Below are 24,143 nucleotides of genomic sequence, written 5' to 3' on the forward strand. Positions count from 1 at the left end.
GTGTCTGGCTATCTGTGTGCGTGTGTGTGTTTGCCCCATCTGCCACGCCTCTATAGCATCATATGTACTTCTCTGTTTTCTCTCTCGCCGTTTTTTTTTTCTTCTCTCTGATATCTGTCGTGTGCATCTCTTGAACTATCAATTTAAATGTCAGTTTAAATTGTTGAATTTTTCATTTCGTGGACTTCGTGCATGAAAACTATAAAATGCTTTTTATTGTTTTACGTTTTTTTTGTTTCTGTTTTTTTTTTGTTGTTGTTTTAGTTTTGAAAACTTTGCTTAGAGAGTTAAAGAGCGAAGCAAGGCTACAAGAATGTGTACGTATATCATGTATATACATATGTATAGAGATGTTCGCTGATATGCGACGAATGAGGGACTTTGGGGGCACTTTAGGCCATGGCTGACTCTGGCTTGTTTTGGTTTTCTGTATGGTTCTGTGCATGGTGTATGGGGCTGGCTGGCTTTCAACATTTGACAGCAGCTGTCAAAAAAACTTGAAAGAGTTTTGCCGAGACATAGACCCGAGTCCAAGACTGGCGACTTGCCTCGAAGCGCCCAAGTAAAAGTTGCAATGTATTTGTTCTCTTTGTTATTGCCACTTGGGGCATTGGGGCCCTTGTTCTTTTTCTTTGGCATGTTACCAAGTTGTAATTTTGCTTACCTTTTTGGTAAATTTGAGAGAAATGTGCCAGTCAGCTGAAATGTAAGCAGAACGATTGAATTTCGTTAGATAGATTTCTATATGTTAAAGTCAAGTATGCTTCATAGAGACTAAAACGAGCAAATAGTTTGGGTTCTATATAACCTCGAATACGTAAAGATATATGGATTTATATGTATCTATCATGACTGAAAGTAATGTTCAAACAAACTTACGAGGTAGCAAGCAAAAAATAGGAAGAAAAAAAACAACTATGAATTGTTAGACAAATCGATTTCATTTGGCATCAAGACGTGGGCTATTAATTTGTCTGTTGTGTTAACGTTTCGGAACCACTTTAATAGTTTCTGGCTCCGCATTGTTGAAAGAAGAAACAATACAGCAATATACAGTGAAGACTGCATATAAGAGACCCGTTTTGAAAGATGCTATTTGTGGTTTAATTGCTCCTCATCTAACTTCAAACTGCAATTGAGCATCCATTAATATCGGGCCCAATTTCCGTGTTGTAAATTAATTATGAAAAGATTTACATATATTTGTTTAAGGCCAAACTGGGTTTGTGCTGAAAGTCTTTACTCGCCTCAGCTTGACGCGGCTTGTCTCGCTCTTTTATATGCATTTTTTTTATAATTTCTATAGTTCTTTTGTTTGGCCATTAAATGCGCGACGTTAATTGATGCCACCGTGCAGACAATCACAATATGGCATAACAAAACCACATTTTTGGCAACGGTTTGGCCATCAAGTCAACAAGTTATCAAATTTGGCATTGATTGGAATTGGTTTTGACTGGCGGCTCGAAAATAAACACAATGAATTTAATTAACTTGTTGTGTGCAATTAAAATGTCATTAGGTTATTATCAGCTTGGCATTATGAGAGGTTTGTTGCCAAAATGCAATGCGCCCTTGACATAAGCCGATATGTTTTTTGTTTTTTCGCTCGAAGGGTAGCCGGAGGGGCAGACCTGAGGGCAATGTGCCAAAGTCAAAGAGTCAAAAGCAACCCCTGCTTGCCACGTCGCGCCTTTGTCTACTGTCTGCTGTTTGCCGTTTGTCTCTTCTTGTTGATGTTGCCATTTCAAATTGCCAATTATCGATGAATTTGCAAAAATACAAACAGACAGCGAGGCAGCGAAAGGGGCGCGCCCGTTGCCAGCTTAAGCGGCTCACAGTCCCTGGTCCCTGTGCACAGGACGTTCGGCATGTCCTGCCTGTCAATATTTTGCAAGTTGGGTTTTTTTCTATCTCTCTCTCTCTCTCTCTCTCTCTGTGGGCAGGGCTCACATGGCACACAGGGCTGTGCGGCAAGGGTTAGGCATCCCTCCCCGCAGTCTTCGGTCCCCTATATCGACCTGTGCTGTGCTGTCTGCTAGAATTATGCAAATCAAATGGCACATATCGATGTCAGTTGCAATATTATTGCTGCAATTGAACATTCTACCATTGAAGCAATCAACGCTTGCCAAAAGGACAGACGCATTTCGGGTGGGGCTTTGCGTGCAGCAGGACCTGGGCGTTGTCTACTTGTGGGCCAGAGCTAAATTGATTCTTTTGCCAGAGCTTAGAATGCACTTAGAATGTTTTTGCCTTTGCAATGGTTTCTAAAATGGTTTCATGACCGTTAGTAACGCCTTTTTTTCACAGCCAAAACTGATGAAATCCCAAGAAATGGTAGAAAAAATTAATTGAAATTTGAACTAGCAGCTGCCTGTTTTTTGGGCTCACCACACCCCTTTTCGGCTAGCTTCCTTTTTCAGTTTTTTCTTGAGCAAATGTATTTACATATGACTGCGTCCGTCAAAAACTTTTAAGAAAACCCAAGAAAAAAGGTTTTGCTTTTAATAGAGAAACCTAAGCAAACAGCAGAGCATGAAAGAGTTGGGACCCTGGCTTGGTTCTGATTCTGCGATTTCCTTTACAAATCGATGCACAGAAAATGGAAAAGAAATGAAAATAAAAGTAGAAATTAATTCAGCAGTAAATACAATAAACAGCGGCTGCGGCTGCTTCTGCTGCTGCTACGACTTTTGCTCCTGTCGCGGCGGCTGCTATTTAAAATTCAAATTACAAATCCTTTTTTCTGGCATCAGCATCAACAGCCACATCACGGGGACGCTCGGTTCGGGCAGAGAGCCCTTTCATATTTGGCTGGTTTGCATGGTCTTAGTTAAAATTCGGCGCACCGACACAAATCGACCCCTTGTAAGCCCTCCGCCTGCTCGACTCGTTGACTTTCTTCGCTCGAGCTGAACCCCCTTGAGCTGATGTCATTGTCCTGGCCTGTGCCCGGGATGAGACGGTCGCATCTCATTTGAATATGCGGCTCCGTTTGTATCTCTGTGCGTGAGAAAATTGTCAGCATATTGATTCAATGATTATTAACAGTTATGCGCATATATAATTGCTCTCCCTGAGTTGTCTCTCAGTTATCTCAATTGCATTAACGTTGCACTTAGCTGAAGTGCAAATATGCAAACGGCCGCAGAATTTGACAAATATTTGCACAGCACCCAAAACTGATTGACAGCCAAATGGGTATTCGAAGCATAGGCAAAGCCCTTACAAAATGCCCCTCAACTCAATTCCCGCACAGCTGCTGCTGCTGCTGCTGCTGGGTCCAGGCCCAAAACGCAAAGCAACTTCATTTACATGACGCGCAGCTGACCCTTGTCTCTTAGCCGGTAACAGTGGAGTCGGGGTCAACGCTGCTGCTGATTAGCCCAAAATAGAGGCGTAATTAGGCGACGGGCGCAGCTCGTAAAAAAAGGTCGACACACACACACACACACAGATACAGATATAGAGAGGCGGTGCCGGCGCGCACAAAGGATCAAATGGTTTTTATAGCTACTATGCTCTCTACTATCTAATTTAGCCTCACCGCCTTTTATATGCTTTTCAGACCCATTCCCGTTCCCATTCAAATTCCCATTCCCATTCTATGGCTGACTGCGCCGCTGTGCATTTGGCAGCGCGCAGTTTGGAGTCTTGTTTTGCATGTGGAGGGCATTTGTTGACGCCGACGTTGATGAATGCGCCGCCACGCCAGAGAGCGCAACTACAACGCACTTGCTACCAAAGCAAGAGCCAGATCCCCAAGCCAAAAGCAAAGCCAACACACAGAACCAAAACTGAAACCTAAAAACCAAAACCAAAAACCCTTCGCGCTGCTTAAATTCCTAACCATCAAAGTTGGTGCTGTTGCTGCTGCTGCTGCTGCTGTTGCTGTTGCATGTGGCATATTTGCTTGTTGGCTCTTTGGCTGCGGCATTAATCAGTTGGTGGGCCTGGGCTGGGGTTGGACGTGGCTATGGGCTCTGCCTGTCTGGCTGCCAAACTATGCGCCATGCCCACGAGCAGCTCTAGCTCCCATCTATCTCTCCTCTGTTGCTGCTGTTGCTGCCTTATTATTCCACTGTAATTAATAAAGATTAAGCGCTGTGACACAGCCAGCAGCAGCAGCAGCAGAAGCAGACGACGGGGCAGATGAGCAGGCGGGTTGACAAGTCAACAAAGTTTAAACAGACGAGAGAAGCGGGCAAGTTTTACCATGCAGTTCGGGTTAAATGCTTGAAACATTTTTAGTTGCTCTGTAATTTTGGCGTTCACTTGATGCCATTGTAGTTGTTCTTCTTGTTTTTGCTGTTGTTGGGCAAATGATTATGCACTTGACAGTTTCAATATTTTTAGCATAACAAGAAACAAGAGAAAAGTGAGAAGATTAATGAAGAAAAGTTTTTAGAACAGCAGACAGTAAAATTAGTACATGTGTGTATATAAAAATAATCTTCTAAGAAATATCTACCCATGCAAACGTTTTAAATGTGGCACATTTCAATTTGAACACTTAATTTATGTATTTATTATTTATTTAAATACTTCACATTATCTTAGGTATAATTTTTGTGTCTAGCATCGTTGCTTTCAACCCTAAAAGAAGGGTATAATTCTCATATGATCAGGCCGATCATGTACGCCTGTCTGTCGGTCTGTGTGACTGTGTGAACACGTCTATCGCGGAAAATTCAAAAGCCAGAGACTTAAAATTAAAAATATATACTCGGGTAACAAGTTTTTCACTATATTTCAATATCGCCTCTCACATCGATAAATATCGATCATAAGACATGGTTTTGTAAGCATAACTCGAAGATTATAAGAGTATACTATACTATGTTCAGATAAAGAGTATTAAATTTTATGATTATTGTCCTCGATTTCCCCCTAAATTCATCAAACTAATTGGGCCCTGAAGATTTCAAAAGACTGCATTTATGCACTTGCCTCTGAAGCACACCAACTTGTTTATGTTAATGACATAAATCATTCTATGTATACTTTATATATGATTTTTTATAAATGCATTTTTATGCCTAATTTATATCCCAAATGCATTATGATCATTTATGATAGCTTGCGACTGACTGGTAATAAACGGATCGTTGAATATATCTATTTTTATTTATCCGATTGGATCATTTTATAAAACAGTCATAAAGTCGTACATAGCTCACATAAATTGTCATCTCTGGATCTTTATGCCTTATTTGTGGTTTTAATAAGGTCTCACGTTGCACGATTTGCATACAACTCGATACCCACACGGCCATAACATATGGCAATAAACATAAACTAAGATTAATGCATTCATATATCACTCAATATGCGACCAAATGATCCATTAATAGCAGAAACTCTGAATGCCTAACAAGCGTTGTAAAAACAGAATTCGCTTTAATAACTGCGAGAAACTTATGAAAAAATAATTCAAATTGGGTCACAAAGTGCAGCGTAGCATGTGTCTGTGTGTATCTATAAGATGTATATAAGTATCTATGTATCTGTAGATTCATGGAACCGAAATCGAAGTCGAGGCGTCGTCTTCAAAGTTGTCGTCTTGTGGGCGTCCAGCTGTGTCTGTGTGCGTGTGTGTGTGTGTGGTGCTGGTGTACTTATAGTTAATTGCACTGGTAATTAATAATGTTATTTATTAGACACACACACACATACACACACACACACTTACAGGCACATAGATACATGCCTTTATAGAACGACGATGACCTCACCCAAAATGTGCGCCGACTCGTGCCCATCTTTTTGCTGCTCTGCTCTGCTCTGTATGTGTGTCATTAAGTAAATTAAGTAAATAAACATATGCCAGCCACTGTCCCAACACTGAGCCATAATTAATTGCCAGTCAGCCGGTGCTCGTTTTAGCTGCTGTGACTGCGACTTACCCCCAGCAAAGCTGCCACCGCCACTGTTACTGCCACTGCGACTGCCATTGCCTCTGCCACTGCAGACAGCTGCCCCTTCATTCGCTCATCTGCAGCACAAGCGCGTTAGTTGTTGCGCCCTTTAAGCAGGCGAAAAACGCCTCAACTTTTAGGGCCCGACCAGACCAGTTCAGTTCAGTATCTGGCTCAGACTTTTGTTGTATGCGCATTTCAACGCCTTCATTTGCATGCGTTTTATGGCTTAATAGGCGCAGGACACATCCAACAAGAGAAAGGCCGCTGCTTATCTGCTCAACGTTTTGGGCCAATAGATTATTGATAAGCAGCCGAACAACAGCAACAACAACTACAACAACAACGGCCAGCTAAACATTTGCATTTCATTGACGCCCAAGAAAGGGTAGCCCTCGAGGCTGCTTAAAAGGCAAAATGTGGAAAGTTCGCAGAAGCCTTTGTCTTTTCTCTGCTTGCAGAGGGTATTAATGATAGTGCCACGAAGTTTGTGACGCACAGAAGCGCATAACTTCGACTTGTCTGTCTCTTAAAAATCGTTTCAAGCAAGGGTATTTATTGGTCGACTTGCCAGAGTTAGCCACTCTTGTTTTTGTTTTTTCGATGGCAACTTCCACGTAATTGCGTGAGGTGCCCAAGTTGTTGTTCGTTGTTGCTGCTCCTTGGGCCACGTCTGCGCATTTAACTTACGCATATTGCGGCACCTCATCAGATCTGGCCACTGGCCAGAGGCACTGGAGCTGGAACTGGAGCTGGAACTGTGCTGGCCACTTTTGACCGGTCCGGCAAATTGAGACACAACTCGACAGGAGCGGCTACAAAAGCATTTAATTTACTTTTATGATACCAGCACGATTTATTGAAATTGTTTATCGATTGTTGTTGCTCTGCAACGTCGCAGCTCGAGTGCGATGCGTACACTGATATACCCTGTATTGTTGAGCAAGTGTAGCTAAAGGAGATAGGCGCAGCTTTCAATTGTCAGGTACTCTTATATAAGCTCTGAAAGTCGATTTGATACGAGCTCAAGGGTCTTTAAAACTAGAGGAATATCTTGGATTTGGTACAGAGAACCTTAAGGTCGATCTCTTTGCTGAAGTTTGACTTGAATTTAGAGTAAATGGTCGTTGTTGCCTTGTGCGGCTTTTGTTACTTGAAAACGTCTAACAATATATTATTTCGTTTTAATATAAATACGATAAAACTTATTTATGAGCGTCTTGTGTATTAAAATGTCGACATGTTTATTACAGTAAGAATGTTAAATGAATATATTCTTATAGAATAACCATATCTGATTTTGTCCGAACCTGCTTTAAGGTTCGAATCTTGAATTCTATATTAAACTCCATTCACCGTACTGCATAATCTTATATATTATGGTCTCAATGTGCTAACCTTTAGTTTTTATGGCTTGGCTGGCATTTCAAACTCATCTCCAATTATGCAAATTATACGATTGAATGGCGGCTGCTGCAGTCTGCCAATTGATGATACCCAGATCATATGAGCCATATATGACCAGACGATCGCCCCTTTGGCAAGTGTCTGGTCTGCCATTTAGTCAAACACATCAGCACATTTGTCAGCCAAATGTCGACACTTGTGCCGGTCACATAAAACTGTGTATCAATAACAGAAATTGCCAATTGATAGGCGAGTGAGTATCTACGATATCTGGCCAGATCGAGGCATTGCATTCTAAAGCTCGCCTGTTTGTAATCTGAACTATTTGCATATTTATAAGTATTTGCATAGGAGCCGGTACGCCGGTACGCCCGTCTGTCCGTTTGTCCAATTTATGTTAATTGCATAGAGCTATGAAATTAATACTTTTTATCGCTTGCTCAATCGCCGCGAACTTGTAGCTCACATGTTAGCTGTAAATTAAGTTGACAACTTGGCGCTGCCGCTGACACAGCTCTCAGCTGTTCCACAGCTCCGCAGCTAAACTGGGCTCCAAGCAGTTGGAGTCCAAGTCTTGCTTGGTGCTGTTTGGCTTAAAGTCATTCAGGCGCACAATTGAAATTAGATTGTTGCACAGATAAATCAGTTACTCAGCTGGCGTTATGGACTGCTCTCTAGTAAGCCTCAATTATGTTTGGCCAAATGCCTCATTGACATTCTTGAAACTTGGCAAGAGCTCATATCAATGGCTCAAACAAATTCAAATATTAAAGTGTCTGTGACGGGCACAAAAAAAAAAATAACAAACGAAAAAATAAACTCTCGGAGCTGTCTCTGTCAGCTGTCCAACACAAAATGTCCGGTGATGATGACGACAAAGCCGACGACTTCAATTGACGTTGCCAGCTCGCATCGAGTGCCCGACGTTACTTCTGGCCATAGATTCAGTTGTGTGTGGATTGTGTGTGTGTGTGTGTGTGTGTGTGCCTATTTGACAGGCAGTCATTGAGTTGGGCCGTCAGTTCGTCATTTCGTCAGTTGGGTACACTTTACTACGCAAATAGTAGCCGCTATTTAAACGGCAAAAGCAACTGCCATTAGCTATGAGCCAGCGGCCTCTGTCTGGGCCTGGGTCTGGGCCTGTGCTTGTGCTTGTGCCTGGGTCTACGCTTGGCTGCCTACACTGTTGGGCCGGGCCAAGTCTTTTGCCATCGGCCACCGGTTCGACTCCGATTGCTGCTGTCTTCTCTATTATTTAGCAAATATTTAGAATATTTGAGCAACAGCTCCAACGGCCCGGCCGACACTTGTCCACTTGGCTACCGCGCGCGCTTCGGCAAACAAATCATGTGCATGTGGAGAATCGAACTGAAGAACTACAGGTTGAAGTTTCTTTTTGTTTATTACTTTTTGTTTCGTGATTAAATATTTAAGAGCGCGGGCTCTTGTTTTACTTCTGCGCGCGTGTGTGTGTGCATAATGCAAGCCTTTTGGCAAAAATAAAAAAACTTTCTATAAACATGCTTACGATCCTAAAAGCCACCTGCTGTTGTGCATCCAAGCTGCCTAGCTGCATGGCTGCCCGGCTGCCTGGCTGCCTGGCTGCCGTAATGGCCTTTAACCTCTGCGAACTGGTCAGGCGCAGGCTTGTAGTGCGCACAGTAAGTTGGTAAGCTTTGTATCTGCATCTGCATATTGGCCAGACGACGTTGTTAACAAGCTTGTTAATAAATTACAAACAAAATGGCCATAAAAAATGCCAGGCATAAATCAATGACGCCTCCTCTTCCTCGTGGGCAGCGCTCCTGAACCCCGCACAACTGCCCGGTTTGGTTATGAGTTTGCTTAGCTCTCGGCTGGCAGTTTTAACAGCCAACAACTAAGAGGCCACAGCTCTTTGACTATATGCATAAATAAATAAATAATAGCAAGTGTGGACACAAAACAGACAACGAACAACGCAGTCGAAACTTATGTATAATGTGCTATTATTGAAATTGATAGAGCAGAAAACGAAAATTATGCTATGGCAACAAATATCGAAACCAAATAAATTCAAATTAATCAAATGCGAAGCGGTCCCAGCAGCAACAACGCAGGGAAAATACTTCATTAAAATGCGCGACATGCATAAATCAATTCAATTAGTTGCCATTATGCTTATCGTTATCTGTTTATCTGCCTTTTAAAATTGGTAAAAGAATAGCTTAGCAAGGTTTTCGAGCGGGCGTGCTTGTACCTTGATCCCTTGCAGGTATTTTCAAAGGTTACTCAAGCTCAGCTCAGATCAAAATTTAATGTTATTAGCATGTTTTTAATAGCAGAATTTTAAGTATCTTTTCATATTTGTAATTATTGTAATTTACGTAATACAGGTGCCAATCTGACTACCGTTTATTTCTGTTTCTTCTGTCTTTTAAATGTCGGCATTTCATAAAAAAATTAATTAAAAAATATATATAAAGCGTGTATGACTTCTTTAAAAAAAAGCTTAAAAAAAATTGATAGACCAAAACCTTTATCATAGTATAAAAATAATATTCTTTGCCACATTTTGCCGCCCAAATCTAACAAAAAACTAACTTTGGCAGCCTGCCTCTTTAGCTCTAATTACACGGCTTTTAATATTTAGCACGTATTTGATTTGATTGCTGCGAAACGCAGATTCTTTGAAAGATATGTGCGTTTTTGATGTGCATTTTTAGTGTTGAACGGAAATTAGCCTCTGCTCCTTTTTTATGGCATATGTAAGCTCTCATTGCAGTTCAGTGTCCGACAGTTATTGCATACGAAATGCAAATGGCATTTAGTGAATTCAACAGGCCGCAAGGCACATCGTTATATTGCTCACTCGGCTCAATTTTATGGCCCTGCTCATTTCGTGTCATAAAAAACATTTTCAACACATATTTTTTAACGACAAGTGACTATAAAAGTGCTTGGCAACAGCAACAGCAACAGCAATAACAACAACATGTCCGAATAATAGCAAACATGAAGACAACAATAATGAAAACTTACCCAGCATTTGCAGCTTGTGGCCCAAAGGCGTTGGCGTTGCCTCTCTGAAGGCGACTGCAATAAACAGAGTGGAGAACACAATGTACAAATTATAATAATGATATATCTGTGTATGTGTGTGCTGAATACAAGCTATATGAGTAGTATTATATATATAGGAAGTCATATGGCAGGACAGCAGCCCCCCCTTTTTGTGTTTTAGTTTTTTGTATTAAATTAGCCAAAATAACGCTGAATTTCTAAAGCTAAGACAAAATTTCTAAAGCTAACACACACAAAACAGACGCCATGTCATGTCAGATCATTAAGAAAATATGGTCAAAAATGTTTCAATTAAAAAACCAAACTAGACGAAGGCATTAAAACGCACACAAACACACACACACAGATAGAACTGAATGAAAACTGATTGTAGGCGGACAAGTTTGCCATAAATTGTGTAGGCTACTTTACTGTCAAGTCATTAACAGCAACAACAACAACAACAACAACAGCAGCAGCAGCAACAACAACAATGGCAACAACAGTGTGAGGCAAGTGAATCATTAACAACAAAGGTAAGCCAAAAAGCGAATGAGTCTTTTCTGTTTTATCTGCCGCTGCTCAAATCCACAGTTAAAATATATTTAAAAATATATATAAAAATTGTTGGTTGCATTTTGGTAGCTCTGCGCAAAGTAGTCATATTAGTTTTACTCTTCAACCTTTATAAATAGTTTGCTTTTTTTTAAACAATTAAATTTTACAAACTTGGGTTTTGATTCTATTTGTGTGTTTGGCGAATCGGTGACACGTGCCCGGACAGTTTATGCAAATTATGCAAAATATTTGATGGTCCATAACATTTTGTAGCGCATTCGAATTAAAAAGTGGTTTTTATAACTTTTAGCTAGCCATAAAAAAAATAAAATAAACAGACACACTCACACACATTACGTGATTATTTTTTTTATATTTCTGTCTTTTATTTTTTTAGCAGGTGCAATAAACTGTGGCGGATTTGTGTGATCTGGGCTATTGAATTTCTCAGCTTGTCAGTTTTTTGTATTTTTATAGTTGCTGAGTTGGTGTGTTGGTCAATTTATGCATTGGCCACAGGCCGAAATAAAACTGAAACTTAATAGATGCGAAAGCGGACAGAATTCGCTGCGCTTCAAATCGCAGTTGAAACGCGCACAAATCGCTCGAACAATGGACTCTAAAATAATGAAACTAATTGAAACTCAAGCGAAAAAATACATATGCTTTAAATAATATTTAAATGTACATTTCAAAGCTGTCAAAAACTGACACTGAAAACGATTCAAAAAATTGATAAATCGGTTGCATGTTAAAAAGTTTTCAATTTAAAAGTCAAAAACTGGGGAAAAATCAAGCATGTCGCACTTGTGTCTTGTGCACAACTTCGCTTAGTTTTTGCATAAGCATTTCTTTGAAGTTTTCTACTTTCAGATTCTTTCCAAAAACAGCCTAAAATTGAAAATCATTATATCTGAACAGAGCTTCAGAAAAAGGCCAACCTTTCTGCTGCTGTTGTTGTTGCTTTTGTTTTGTGCACGTCATGGCCTCACGGCTTGTGTCAAGGCACAGACACCCACAATGCTGTCGATGTCGGCACACTATAATGGAAAAATAAATCTTCAGCATGGTACAAAAAACAACAACAACAACACGGCGAAAAGCTAAAAGCCATGTAGCTAACAAAATTTTGAAAAGGCGTTAGATTCGATTCGGGCTCGCGAGTCGCGCGTCTCGCGCGCGTTTTTTAGTTGCGCACATCAAAGCGTCAAATGCCGCTAAACAAAATGCCCACACTTGGCCATATGTGTGTGTGTGTGTGTGTTGGTGTGCCTGTGTGTGTGCAACAACAATTCAACAAATGCCTAATTGTCTTGGCGGCACTCGTAAAACCTACAAAATTATTACGGCTGCAAAGGAAAAGAAGAAGAAAAACACAAAATAATGCGCCACTTCACATGTTGAGATCGTTTGGATCGGGTTCGCAACTTGGCGAGGAACGGGGGCGACAAAAGTGCCAAAGGGTAAACTAATGACAGTTTAATTTACTCCCATTGCGATGAAGTGTAACGACTCTCAAAACTCAATTAGACCCGGCCGGCCAGGTAGCCAACTGAGCCAACTGGATGGCACGAATCGTCGCTTTTGACCAAATGCGGCTCTAATGCGACATCGACATCGACATCGACTGCGGCTGCGGCAGCGGCTGTTGCAGGTGCAACATTCGCCTTAAAAATGCATAATTTGTTGGCTTTATGAGCGGCTCTCAAGGGGCACAGGGATCTTCCCTCGGCCATCTCAATTAATTCGCCTAGTTTATGTTTATGACGCTATTTGACGCATATTTCTGGGCCATAAGTTTCGATAAAAACGGCAACTCCTTTTACATAATGAACTTTTACGCAATGCGTATCTCATAGATAGAAAACCGCATAGTTCGCCAACGACTGCGTTCGCGTCTGCCCCGCCTGTGACCTGTCTGTGAAATTTATGTTATTAGGGTCGTAATTTTCTACAATATTATTGCATTTATATATAGTAGGCGATGCGCCTAATGAGTTTTTCAGTTCGTCTCCTTTAGCGATCTTTGCGGCTTCAAATTTATGCATCGGCATTGTTTATAAGGCCCCAACGGTGGGCGGTTGTGTTTCCAGTTACCAGTTACCAGTTAGCTGGCCGTGTTTTTGAGCCATTAAATTGCGAGATGTGTTTTTGAACTGCTTAGGGTTTTTAACGTTTTTATAGCAATGCCGCAACATGATGTTATTATTGTTGTCGCTGTTTGCGGCCGCTGCAACGCCCATGCGATTGCTCTGTGAGTTGTGCCATTGTGTGGGCGTTAGCAAGTGGCCCAGGTTGAGGTTGAGCACTAAAGGATCACGGCTATGAGACGGCCATTTACCAGCAAACACAGAATCATTATGTTGCGGCTAATTGGCAGAGCTAATATGTTGTGCACTTCAAGTTTCTTGTACATCAAATTTAAGCACCGAGCATGATCGTTGACAACCGACTGCTTAGTTTATTCCAGCTACATTTTTGATACGCACTCATACGACACATGCCACAAAGTATCTTTCACCTTTGGCTTGCATGCCCCGGAAAGAGGGCGGCCGTGATGAGGTCACGCCCCGCATATCGCAGCCATCAACAGCCATCAGGTCAACCACTAAGCAACACCTATCCATCAAGTGCCGAAAACTAAAACTCAAAAACTCCAAACACCACACGTGAGCGGAGCTGTCATGCTCCAATTTCGAATGCTTTTCAGTGGCTGCTTAGAGCGGATTGTGGTGCAGTGCACTTCCTCATCGATGGCCTTTCACGGCACGTCAAAATGCGATGCGACGCTGTCGCGCTGCCAACTGAATTCAATTAGAAAATACAAAAGAAACAAAAACCTAACAGACGGACGGACAGACAAAAAGGCATTCTAACTAAATGGCATTCACCTGTCCAGCAGAACAACTTCTCACACAGGCACACACACTCACACACACACACACACATGTGTACAGCTGTCAATATGTTGGCGCCAAACGAGAATTTTGTTCGAGTCAAAGATCCATGGCCATCCATTAAATGCCTACCGTCAAATCATAATTCATTTTTTACCCTCAACCCCGCACTGTCCGTGCCTAGAATTCTGCTTCTACATATACGCTGCCTATGCGGTGTGTTCTTCAGCTATTAGGCGCGGCCACTCCTAGACACGCAGACCAATAAACCAGGCAGGCAGCTGTGGGCACAGGTAGGGCCAATCTATGCAGCCAGTTTGCACCTTGCGCAACTGCGAGCTGGAAAAGAAACCCCAACGAAGGCAACAGCGACAAACGATCCTCACTTATTCGGTTGCATTGCCCGCGGCGCAAGGAAGGTTCATTGATACTTTGTTGCAAGCAAGCGAGCGAGCAGCAGCAAGCAGCAGCAGCTCAGGTGCTCAATCAAAAGTAATTAATGGGCAATCGGAATTTCATAAAGAGCCAAAGGGAGATACAAAGTTGAAGATGCAGATGCGCGGCGCAACGTCCAGTTGACTAGATAGAGCGGATTTTTACTCTGTAGAGTTTCTTTTTTACTTTTTTTTTTGGTTTTATGTTTTGCTATTGAAATGTCAGTTGTTCATATGTTTTGTGATTGCCTTTGCTAATTTGCTATTTGGCCGGCATGCAATTTGCAGATACAGATACAACTGACCAGCGTATGCCAGATGCGGTCGCCGAGATATGGCGGCGAGTGCATTAGCCAACTTTGTTGCCAACATACCAAATGCCAAACGCCAAAAAGCAAAATCAAAAGCAAAAAGGCGACACGAAACTTTATTAGCCCGTTGACGCAAATTAACGGTGACCGCTTCCATTTCGCATTTCAAAGCGTCAAACGGCCCCAACTGCTGCCAATGGGTTGGTCGGTTTGTCAGTTTGTCGGTTGGTCGGTTGGTCGGTTGCTCGCCCGGCGGCGGCGGAGTGCGGCAAGTGCACCACTGCTCCACCGGCACCACCGGCACCCCATGGCTGCTGCCAGCAAAATAATTTGTAAATGTCAGTGCATTTTGACAGTTTGCGGTGATGTTTTTCAAATTACAACTTACAACAGCAGCAAAGAAAAACTCAAACATAAATGAAAACAATTTTCGCAAAATGTAAAATGCAAAAATAAATGAAAAATGAAAAAAATGGACGAAAATTCCGGAAAAAAAATGAAAAACACAATTTTTAATTTCTGTTTTTATTAATACTTGCGTTTGCCATAATACTTTTTGGCACTGCGAGACATTATCAAAAATTTTTTTTACACTCATTTTATGTAATTAGATTTTGCATATAGAAATTGACTCTGTTAGCTATAACATAAATCTGTTAAGTGGCTCTCACTTTCATCTTGTTAACAGCAATGAAAGAGTTTGGTAGCTAAAATTGTCTACCTTTAACGAGTCTTTTATAAATATTTTTTAAATTCCTTTCAGTTTAAATGTCAATAATTTTCCTTTTGGCATAATAATAGTATTTCCATTAAGAGTTCGAAAGGAGTTTTGGCCCAAAAGCTTAATGTTGTTATTAAAAATAGAGCCAAAGCTTATATAAGCCCCTGTCGCTTTACTAGCCTGGCTTTTTATGGTCTAATGCAGCGATAAGCCCCGATGCGAATGCGCTTAAGCTCTTGTGAAAGGCCCGAGTGGGCAACTGGCACTTTCCCCTGACCAATGCCAAGTGCAGCTCTGGCTCAAGATTTTGGTCAAGGCAATGCTTAGGTTTGCCTGGCTTAAAGTAATTAGCTAACGAGAGAGTCTGCGGACTGGCTAATAAAATGTTAGTTCAAGCAATTGAAAGAGATATTTAGAATGTTTAAATAAACTTTGGGTGTAGTTAAGCGGCAATTGAGACCGAGTCTGGCTTGGAGAAGTTTACAAGGCATGCGTGGAAAATTAAGTTCAAGTTATTTTAAAACAGATTACAAGGCACAGCATAGAGGGGGGGAGGCTAACAGGAAGGTGGAGCGACCAAATGCCAAACAAATGCGATAATAGTTGGCTAGACAGTAAAAACCAACAGCAACAAACAACAGCAAAGCCAGCAACAACATAAACAACAATAACAACAACAGACCAAAAACAACAACAATGAAATTGAAGAAAATTATACTAAATTGGCTTCAATTATTGTATTAATTTGGGTTCCGTGTTGCTTTCCGGCTTATCCCTTTTTTCCACGTTGTTGTTGTTGTTGTGGTTCCTTTGTTGTTATTGTTGTTGTTGTTGTTGTTGTTGCTGTCTCGTTGGTTAGTTTTGGTTTGGCTTGGCTCAGGCTGAATGAGACGACCGCCTGGCGACTGGCGACTGGCAACTGTGGATTGCAATTATTTTGTTTCTAACTTGGTTTTGGCATTTCGATGGGCCACTTGGTCAAGTCTGGATCTCATCTTCCGCCATGCCGAGCGCTGCTTAGTTGAGTTATTTCAAAATTATATTAGACAGCAGCCTGCATGAAGAGATGCCAACTGCAGCTTGCCATTGCATAGCTCTAGAATTGGTTATTACTGCTGTTGTTGCTGCTGCTGTTGTTGTTGATGTTGTTGTGGTTGTTGGCCTCAGTGTCGTGCAGGAAGCAGCGCCATGGCGCTGGCCAAAAGGAAGCTGACGATTATGGCTCGTATGAGCCATGTACATATGTCTGTGATTACTGGTTTTTGGTATTAGTGGTAACTTGCATGTATCTGAGTCTGGCTCGGGGTCTGGGTCTTGGTCGGGCTCTTTTTTTTTTTTTTGCGCACGTTTGCAGCAACTGCGAATCAAGTCAAGTCCAACCACAGCCGGAAGAACTTGGCCGTTTGACAGTTATCTTGAAACTGATTGTTAGACAGCTGCCAAGCGGTCTGCAGTTAGTTTGCACTTCGCTGTGTGATGTGCTTTGAGTGGTTAAATAATTTTTATGTTTTCAAAAAATTGGAAATCTTTTGAATTTAACAAAATTTGGTCAAGGGAACTGAGTTCATGTTTTGGGTAACAATTTATAGTATAAAAGAAAGTGCTTTAAATGCATTTTATACTATTATATTATTGTTCTCAGCTTAAATTGTTTTTATTAAATTTATGAATTGCTTAACCTAACAGTCGGCCAAAGCAGAAGTTTATGTATCTATACTCTTGGACATCAATTATTCTTCCATTTATCATAAAAAAATAATTATAAGCATTAGCCAAAGGCTAGTATAAAACACGATTCAGGCATATTTCAATTTGATTATTTATTATATTTAAACATTTAATCCTGTTCCTTATTTAAACCACAACTGAACTCACCAATTGACTAAAAGCTTAACAGTCGCTTCAACATTTAAGCACAAAATTCTGTGGGCCTCACACAAATCGACAAAATTGTCAAAATGCCGAAATTGCAAATTCGAAAGTGCAAACTGCAAAATGCAAAATGCAATTTCCTTTCGTAAAAAGGTCACAAAACTTTTGCCGTCGCAAATTGGCGAGCAGCACGATTGCAACAATTTATGCAGTTCGCAGTTTTCAATTGTTTTCGTTTAACACACAACACACAAGGCACTGCCAATAAATAGTACGTAATATATATATATATTTGGTTTTTCTTTTTTTTTGTTGGGAGCCCGCTAGGATACGCCATAAACGTATGTTGAAAGAACACGCGTGCAAAAAGTTCTCTGGTGAATTCTCTGGGTTTTGGCTGCCGCGCGGCACGAAAGCCAAAAAGCGAATGCGGGTTGCTTGAAAAGCGACTCGGACTCGGATTCGGAATCGGAATCGACGTCAAGCGGCAACGGCAACGTCAGCTTTGGTCTTATAGGCCGGGCGGCACAGTTTGCAGTTGCTGCTGCTGCTGCTGCTGCCGCTGCTGCCACTGCTGCTGGCGTCGTCAAGCGAGTCCGAGACCAATACAAGTTCCCCTCTGTGTGGCTGTGTGTGTGCGTGTTTGTGAAATTGCAATTTTGCCAGCAGCGACAGCGACACAAGCAACAACAACAACAACAACAATCTGCAACTGCAACATGTTGCCCGAACTTTTGTCGCCTTGCAGCTTTGTCGCTCAGAGAACTCACCACAGTCGCTGCTGCTGCTGCTGCTGTTGCTGCTGTTGCACGTGTTTTGGCTCAGGATTAGCCCTGTTGCAACAACAGTTGTTGAAGTTGTTGTTGCTGCTTGTGGGCTTGTCGCCTGACTGACATTTCCTTTGGACTTGGATGCACCTACGTGTGGCAGCAACAACGGGGCGGGCAGGTTTCACTCAGCTGCTGCTGCTGATCGAAGTTGACATTTGCCAGGCGCTCAAAGCTCAAACACAGCCAGGGAAAGAGAACCCCGACATGCGCATAAGGCCCCACATGAGAAAAATGAGGGGAAAACTGTGCTGAGCAGGTGCTCGAATGAGTCGTCGAGTGAATGAGTGAATCTCATTTCTCACATTGGTCGCCAATAGGCAATTGCATTGTTTTTGTGCGACACCCACTTGCGGCAGCAACAACCGCAATTATAATGGGCAGGTGTTGCATGCAAATACTGCGCTAAATATTGAAATATTATTTCAGACTTATGTGAGACCCAATTGAATGCCAATATACAAATCACATCTATCTCTGCTGTCAAGCATCATTTTTAAAAGATTTGTTTCTACTTTTAAATATGACTAACAAATTATTTTATGCACATCTATTCAATGAATCAAACAACAGTTATCAATCAAATTGCTGCCGCTCAATCACGTTTACAGCAGCAGCAACAACAACTTTCCATTTGCCAGTGGATGTGCTTATGGTTTAAGTCTGTGGCAGGCAACACGGCGTATGCGTTGCACGCCCCAAACAGAAAAACTTTGCTGTGAGCCATGTCACAAATTTGTGTGGTTATTTGTTTGCTCTGTGTTTTGGTTTAACACTGAGCTTGTTGGGGGGTTGCTTGATAGCAATACCAACAATTTTGTGGTCTACTTTTGCAGCACACACCCACACGCACACAAACGTTTTGCAGCAACCATTAGAATTCGAGTCGGATTGGCAAATAAGCAAAAGGCGGCGATTCGAGCAGGCAGCAAAAAAGGTTTCAATAACAAGCTGATGAACCTCAAACTGTAGGCCACATTTATGTTACTTGGCTAATTACAATGGATACGCCCCGCAGCAACACTTGTTTCCTCTGCGAGTATCTTTATTACATAATCTCTGTGGCTCCGTCTGTGAGCCTGGTGCGGACGTAGCTGACCACAGAATAGACAAGAATTTATTTGCTCACTAATCAACAGATTTTCAACGAGTATTTATGGCATTTCCCTTTCCTTGAACAACACATGTTACTATTTTCACATGCAGCCACAAGAAACGAGATGAGAGATGGACAGGGAGAGGGAGAGGCGTTGGGATAGCGATCTGCAGCAGACAAAGGGTCGCATATTTATTACATCACAAGAAGCCAAAAGGGAGCAGAAGCAATCACAGACGGCTAAACCCACGCGGCTCTGACTGAAAACTGAAAGTGCCACGGTAGCCTATAGACCTACTTACGGAGCAAACCTCTAGACGGAAGACAGTTGGCTTAAGAACAAGGGCTCGTTTCTTGCTGCTCCTGCAGTTGCCCGTCCCAGCCATTGTTTCGCTTTCATTGCCTTGCCAGCGGAAAGGGGCAGCGACAATAAATCAAAGACATAAAGTTGAATGCACCAGCAGCGAGCGAACGGATGCAAAAGTCGTCGCTTGGGAACCTGAAGCTGGGCCCGAGCTCGATGCTGGAGTTAGCTGTAGTTAACCCTTGCCTACCTCAATGCCGCAGCCAGGTCCGAATGGGAGGCAAATCTGAGTCGCAGTAGGAAAAACATGACAAAAAAAAAAAAACCAAGAAGAAGAAAGGAAACTGGCAGGCAGTCAGGCTGGAAGGCTGAAAGGCTGAAAGGCTGGCTGGCTGGCTGGCGACCAAGTGACGCAGTCGTCGCTTGAGAAACGTCAGCTGATGGCGATGGCCACAAAGGGTTCAACAAGAACGAGAAAAACGCGGAGCAGGGGCAGTCGTCAGTTAACAAGATGAAATGATGATAATCCCCCTTTAATTTGTTTGTCTCTGCTGCAAGGACGAAAGGGTCTTGGCAGCGGTTAAAGTTGAATTCGTTGAGTTGGAGCTGTTTTTTTTTTCAGCCAGCCAAATGCCGCAGCTTGATGCTGCTTTGCATTTAGAGATAAATTCTTGCAGCATGGCAAAGCGCAACGAATTTCCAGCAAGAGGAAAAACATTTGCCCGATTAAAACCAAAGACGAACATTTACTCGAAAAGGGTTCGGCTCTTGAAAACAAAAAAATGGCATAATTTGCTTAAGAAAACTTTTCCAATTTATAAATGACAAACAAAACGACAAAAAAAAACTGAGCATAATGAGCAAAACTTGGCGACAACTTTCCGAGGGGAGTAGCTAAATGAAAGGCATTTTTCTTGCTCCCCTCGAAGCAAACGGAGTTTTTCTAATTAAAGTGCCGGCCATTTGCATAAAGGAGTCGAGAATGGACAAAAAGGACCTTCCGTTTAGGCATTAATCAAAAGATCAGCTCAAAATTAAAAGCATAGCAGCTCAAAGCAAAAGCAACCGGAGGAAGCACACAAAAATGGCAAAGGATTATTGACTAAAGGAGCGACTCGAACTGAAAGGAGCCATCATTTGGGGGAAATTAATTGACAAAGCGCTGACAAGATGAAATCAATTTATGTGTAGAAACTTGTAAGTGCAAAAAGTTAAGAATGAATGTTAAAGCAAATACGATTATCTTGCGCTTTGCCATGCGTCATGATGAGAAAATATAAAGAGAATGAGAAATGATGATATTTAAAAGATATATAATAATAATATGGAAAAGATTTATTCATTCAAGGAGTGAATGGAACTGAAAGGAAATATCGTTCGGGTGGAAATGGAAAAGTATTATTTTCTAAAGGAGAGAATGATACGGAAAGGATAGATCATTTGGGATCATTTAAAATTCATTGAGAAAATATGATAAAATGCTCAGAACGAAAGTTAAAGCGAATACGATTATCTTGTGCGAATGTATCAAGCAGAGAAAATATCAATAGAAGGATAAATTGAAAGTATTATTCAATAAAGAAGTGAATGGAGCTGAAAGGAGACATATTTTGTGTAGAAAGAAGTGCATTTTATTTTACTTATGAGCAAAGTTAAGATTGAAATCAAAGCAAATTCGAGTATCTTATGCGAATGTGACATTTTGGAAAAAGGGAAATTGTTGAAGAATGAGAAAGAATGTTATGTATATAAAACAATAATTGATTACTTTATGATCAAAGCTGACCAATGGCTAAACAGGAATACCTTAACATGAATTCTTTTAAAAAATATTCCAAAGATATCAGCGAAATCTTTTTCTGCCTTCCTTATGTGCATTACGCAGTTCAATCACTTAACATTCTTATGTATATATATATACCTCAAAACAACATATACGGGAGAATCCCAACACAATCCGAAATTTAAATGGGTCACCATGGAACTAATTTATGCGGATACACACACACACACACACACACACACACACACACACACAGAGACACATATTCAAGGGTCCACACCTTTGTGTACGCACTTAACACACACATACGCTCATCAAGGGAGAGCCATCTTCATCCACAACCACATTCACATCATTCTCAACATCATCATCATACTCAATATATATAAAAAACAAACACATTTCACTTGCTATTATTTTGCTTCGTTCTTGTTCTTGTTGTTGTTTTTATACGAAATTAACATTTTTCCTTTTTTCCTTTTTGGCGCTCTCACGTTGGTTTTTTAATGATGAAACATTTTATTGCCATTGACCAGCACCGACCACAGCCACCAGTCCATACCCCAAATGCTGCTGTCAGTCCAGTTCTGAGCGCTTCCGCTCCAGCCCGCACCCCTAAGCCGGGCGCAACCGCAGCGCAAATTGCAGCGTCATCGGCACCACCCAAAAACAAGTGAACGAGATCCACTGGACAAGTCAGCTGCAGGTTGATTCGACGTGGATGGGAAGCTGGTGAGGATTTTAAGTGGTCCTTGATAAGCGGCCGGGCAACGTAATGCGAATGCCATAATGCGCTTTACCAAAGTACACAGCAATGCTGGCCGCATCGAATGTTGTTGTTCATTTTAAAGCACACTCTCGGCCAGGCCCGCGGATGGAATATCAATATTGGGGCAATCACAAAAAATAACAACAAAGACAACAAAAACAACAAAATAATAAAAAGCAACAAAGAAAACAACCAATTTAATTTGATAGTCGTAAGCACCGAGATTCGAATTTCCTTTGCCGCGTTGTGCTGCGAATGGCGTTAAAAATGCCACTGATTTAATTTACTTATGTTAAAGTGGCAAGCACCTGCAGCTTGCATTGAGAAATTAAAGGACTTGCTAATAAATACTTTCAAGTAATTAAAGAATTCCGCAAATGCACAAGAAACCAAATGAGCGACCATCAAAAGTGAGCCATAAAAAGCTTTAAATAACAAATGAATTAATCAGTATTGATTTAAATGCATAAATCAGTTGTATAATTAAAAAAAAAAGTTGCTCAATTAATTTAAAATGCCAAACAAACCAATAAGTCGTACTAAAGTATTTATATAAAAATATATATAGAATATAAATTAGGAGAAAAAAGTATATTTACATATTAAAAATGCATCAGTTTTTATAAATAAATACATAAATAAATTAGTTGACTCATAAATAACTCTTTTTTCGGACCAAAAATAAATTTAAGCTAAACATTTAAATATTCTTAAATAAATATTTAAACATTCAAAATCTTAGAAATAAATTAAATAGTTAAACAGAAGCATTGACCATAAAAAACTTAATATAAAATAACATAAAGGGAACTAAATTATATAAAATAATTAAATTAAAGCGAAAACGAAACTAAATTAAATTAAATACAAGCAAAACTTAACACACAAATTAATTAGGACACTAAATTAAATAAAATAATTTAAATCAAGCTTGACCATAAAAATACCTCAAATATAATTAATTAACATGTAACTAAATTAAATTAAATAATTAGCATTGGCCATTAAAAAACTCAACACATAACATAAAGGAAACTAAATAAATTAATTGAATAAACAGAATATAGTCGTATTATCAAAATAACCACAATATGAGCACATAAAATTTTAATTAATTGAATAACATTTGCAGTTGTCAAATGTTGTCTACACATGGTTTTATGCAAATGAATTAAGACTTACTTGTTGCCCATTTTATGGATCCTCCCTGCTGTTGGCGTGTGTTTATTTTGACTCAGCGAAAGTTTCCACTTGTTTAGTTAAATTTATGAATTTGCGCGCCACTTAATTTATATCGATTTTCAGTACAAAGGTGCACTCCAGTATTTATTTAGTTTGTTTGTGTAATGAAAACTGCCTTTTGTCCCCCCCTACCACCAAACTCAGTCAATGTTGCAGCAGGCACAACAGCAGCAGCAGCAGCAGCAGCAGCAGCAGCGGCAGCAACAACAACAACAAGAACAACAACACAGGGACACGCGCACATTTCACCAACACATACGCACTTTGAACAGTTACAGTTAGTGGCTAACAAGTTGAAACTGGCCAGACACCAGACACCAGACTGTCAAGTGGTCCACGTTCCAGTCCCGAACCAGACAATAAAATTTGCGCCATAAATCAATTTCAAGTTGCAAAGTCGTCGTCGCTCGCTGCTCGTCGCTCGTCGCTAGCTGCTGCAACAGTCAGCAGTCAGTTGGGACAGGCTGTTCTGGTCTGGCTTACTGGGTGCTTACTGTGGCACTGGCTGGCTGGCTGGCTGGCTGACTGGCCAACTGGCCAGCCTGCTCTTGACTATGACTAAGATTTATTTGTCGCGCTCTGTGGCAACTGAGAACTGGCAACAGCGGCTGCTGTTGTCATACTGCACAAGGCCAACGGGCAGGATAAACCACGGAGCCTGGGCCCGAACTTGTAGCTGGCGCACGATCCGCGCACTTCGCGGCGACGTCGACAGCGACCATAGTCCAAAGGGGGTGGCATTGGCCATGGCCCTGGTCCTGGCCCTGGTCCTTCTTATTGCCTTGTTGTTGGTGGTTGCGCAAACCACCAAAATGGAAAGAAAAAAAAAAGCCGTGCACACCAACGCTCAATGCTGAACACTCAAACACACCCATGCATATGCAAATTAACGGCAGTTTGTTGGTGTTGAAAATAAAAATGGAGCAGCCGCAGCAGCGGCGACGTTAACCGCAGGACAA

General features: G+C 41.2%; 2 long non-coding RNA genes across 3 annotated transcripts in view; one reads left to right on the forward strand and one right to left on the reverse strand.

The window, feature by feature from the left end:
- The window catches only part of LOC135438104 (uncharacterized), a 31,233-nt gene extending 8,722 nt beyond the window's left edge, over positions 1-22,511 (forward strand). The window contains exon 3 of the long non-coding RNA XR_010437844.1: positions 21,710-22,511. This is a non-coding gene — a long non-coding RNA (uncharacterized LOC135438104). The remainder of the gene's footprint in view (positions 1-21,709) is intronic.
- The window catches only part of LOC135438103 (uncharacterized), a 36,341-nt gene extending 13,002 nt beyond the window's left edge, over positions 1-23,339 (reverse strand). Inside the window, exons 1-3 of one of the 2 annotated variants that reach the window (XR_010437843.1) lie at positions 23,125-23,339; positions 10,350-10,403; positions 665-699 (exon numbers count right to left, since the gene is read on the reverse strand). This is a non-coding gene — a long non-coding RNA (uncharacterized LOC135438103). Of the gene's footprint in view, positions 1-664; positions 700-10,349; positions 10,404-17,166; positions 17,449-23,124 lie in introns of those variants that run through there. The other variant, XR_010437842.1, reaches the window with a different exon arrangement.
- Between the last annotated feature and the right edge of the window lie 804 nt (positions 23,340-24,143).

This window comes from Drosophila montana, unplaced genomic scaffold, assembly GCF_035044405.1.
Source record: "Drosophila montana isolate Dmon_TW-CO22-7 unplaced genomic scaffold, ASM3504440v1 contig_3846_1, whole genome shotgun sequence".
Taxonomy (NCBI): domain Eukaryota; kingdom Metazoa; phylum Arthropoda; class Insecta; order Diptera; family Drosophilidae; genus Drosophila; species Drosophila montana.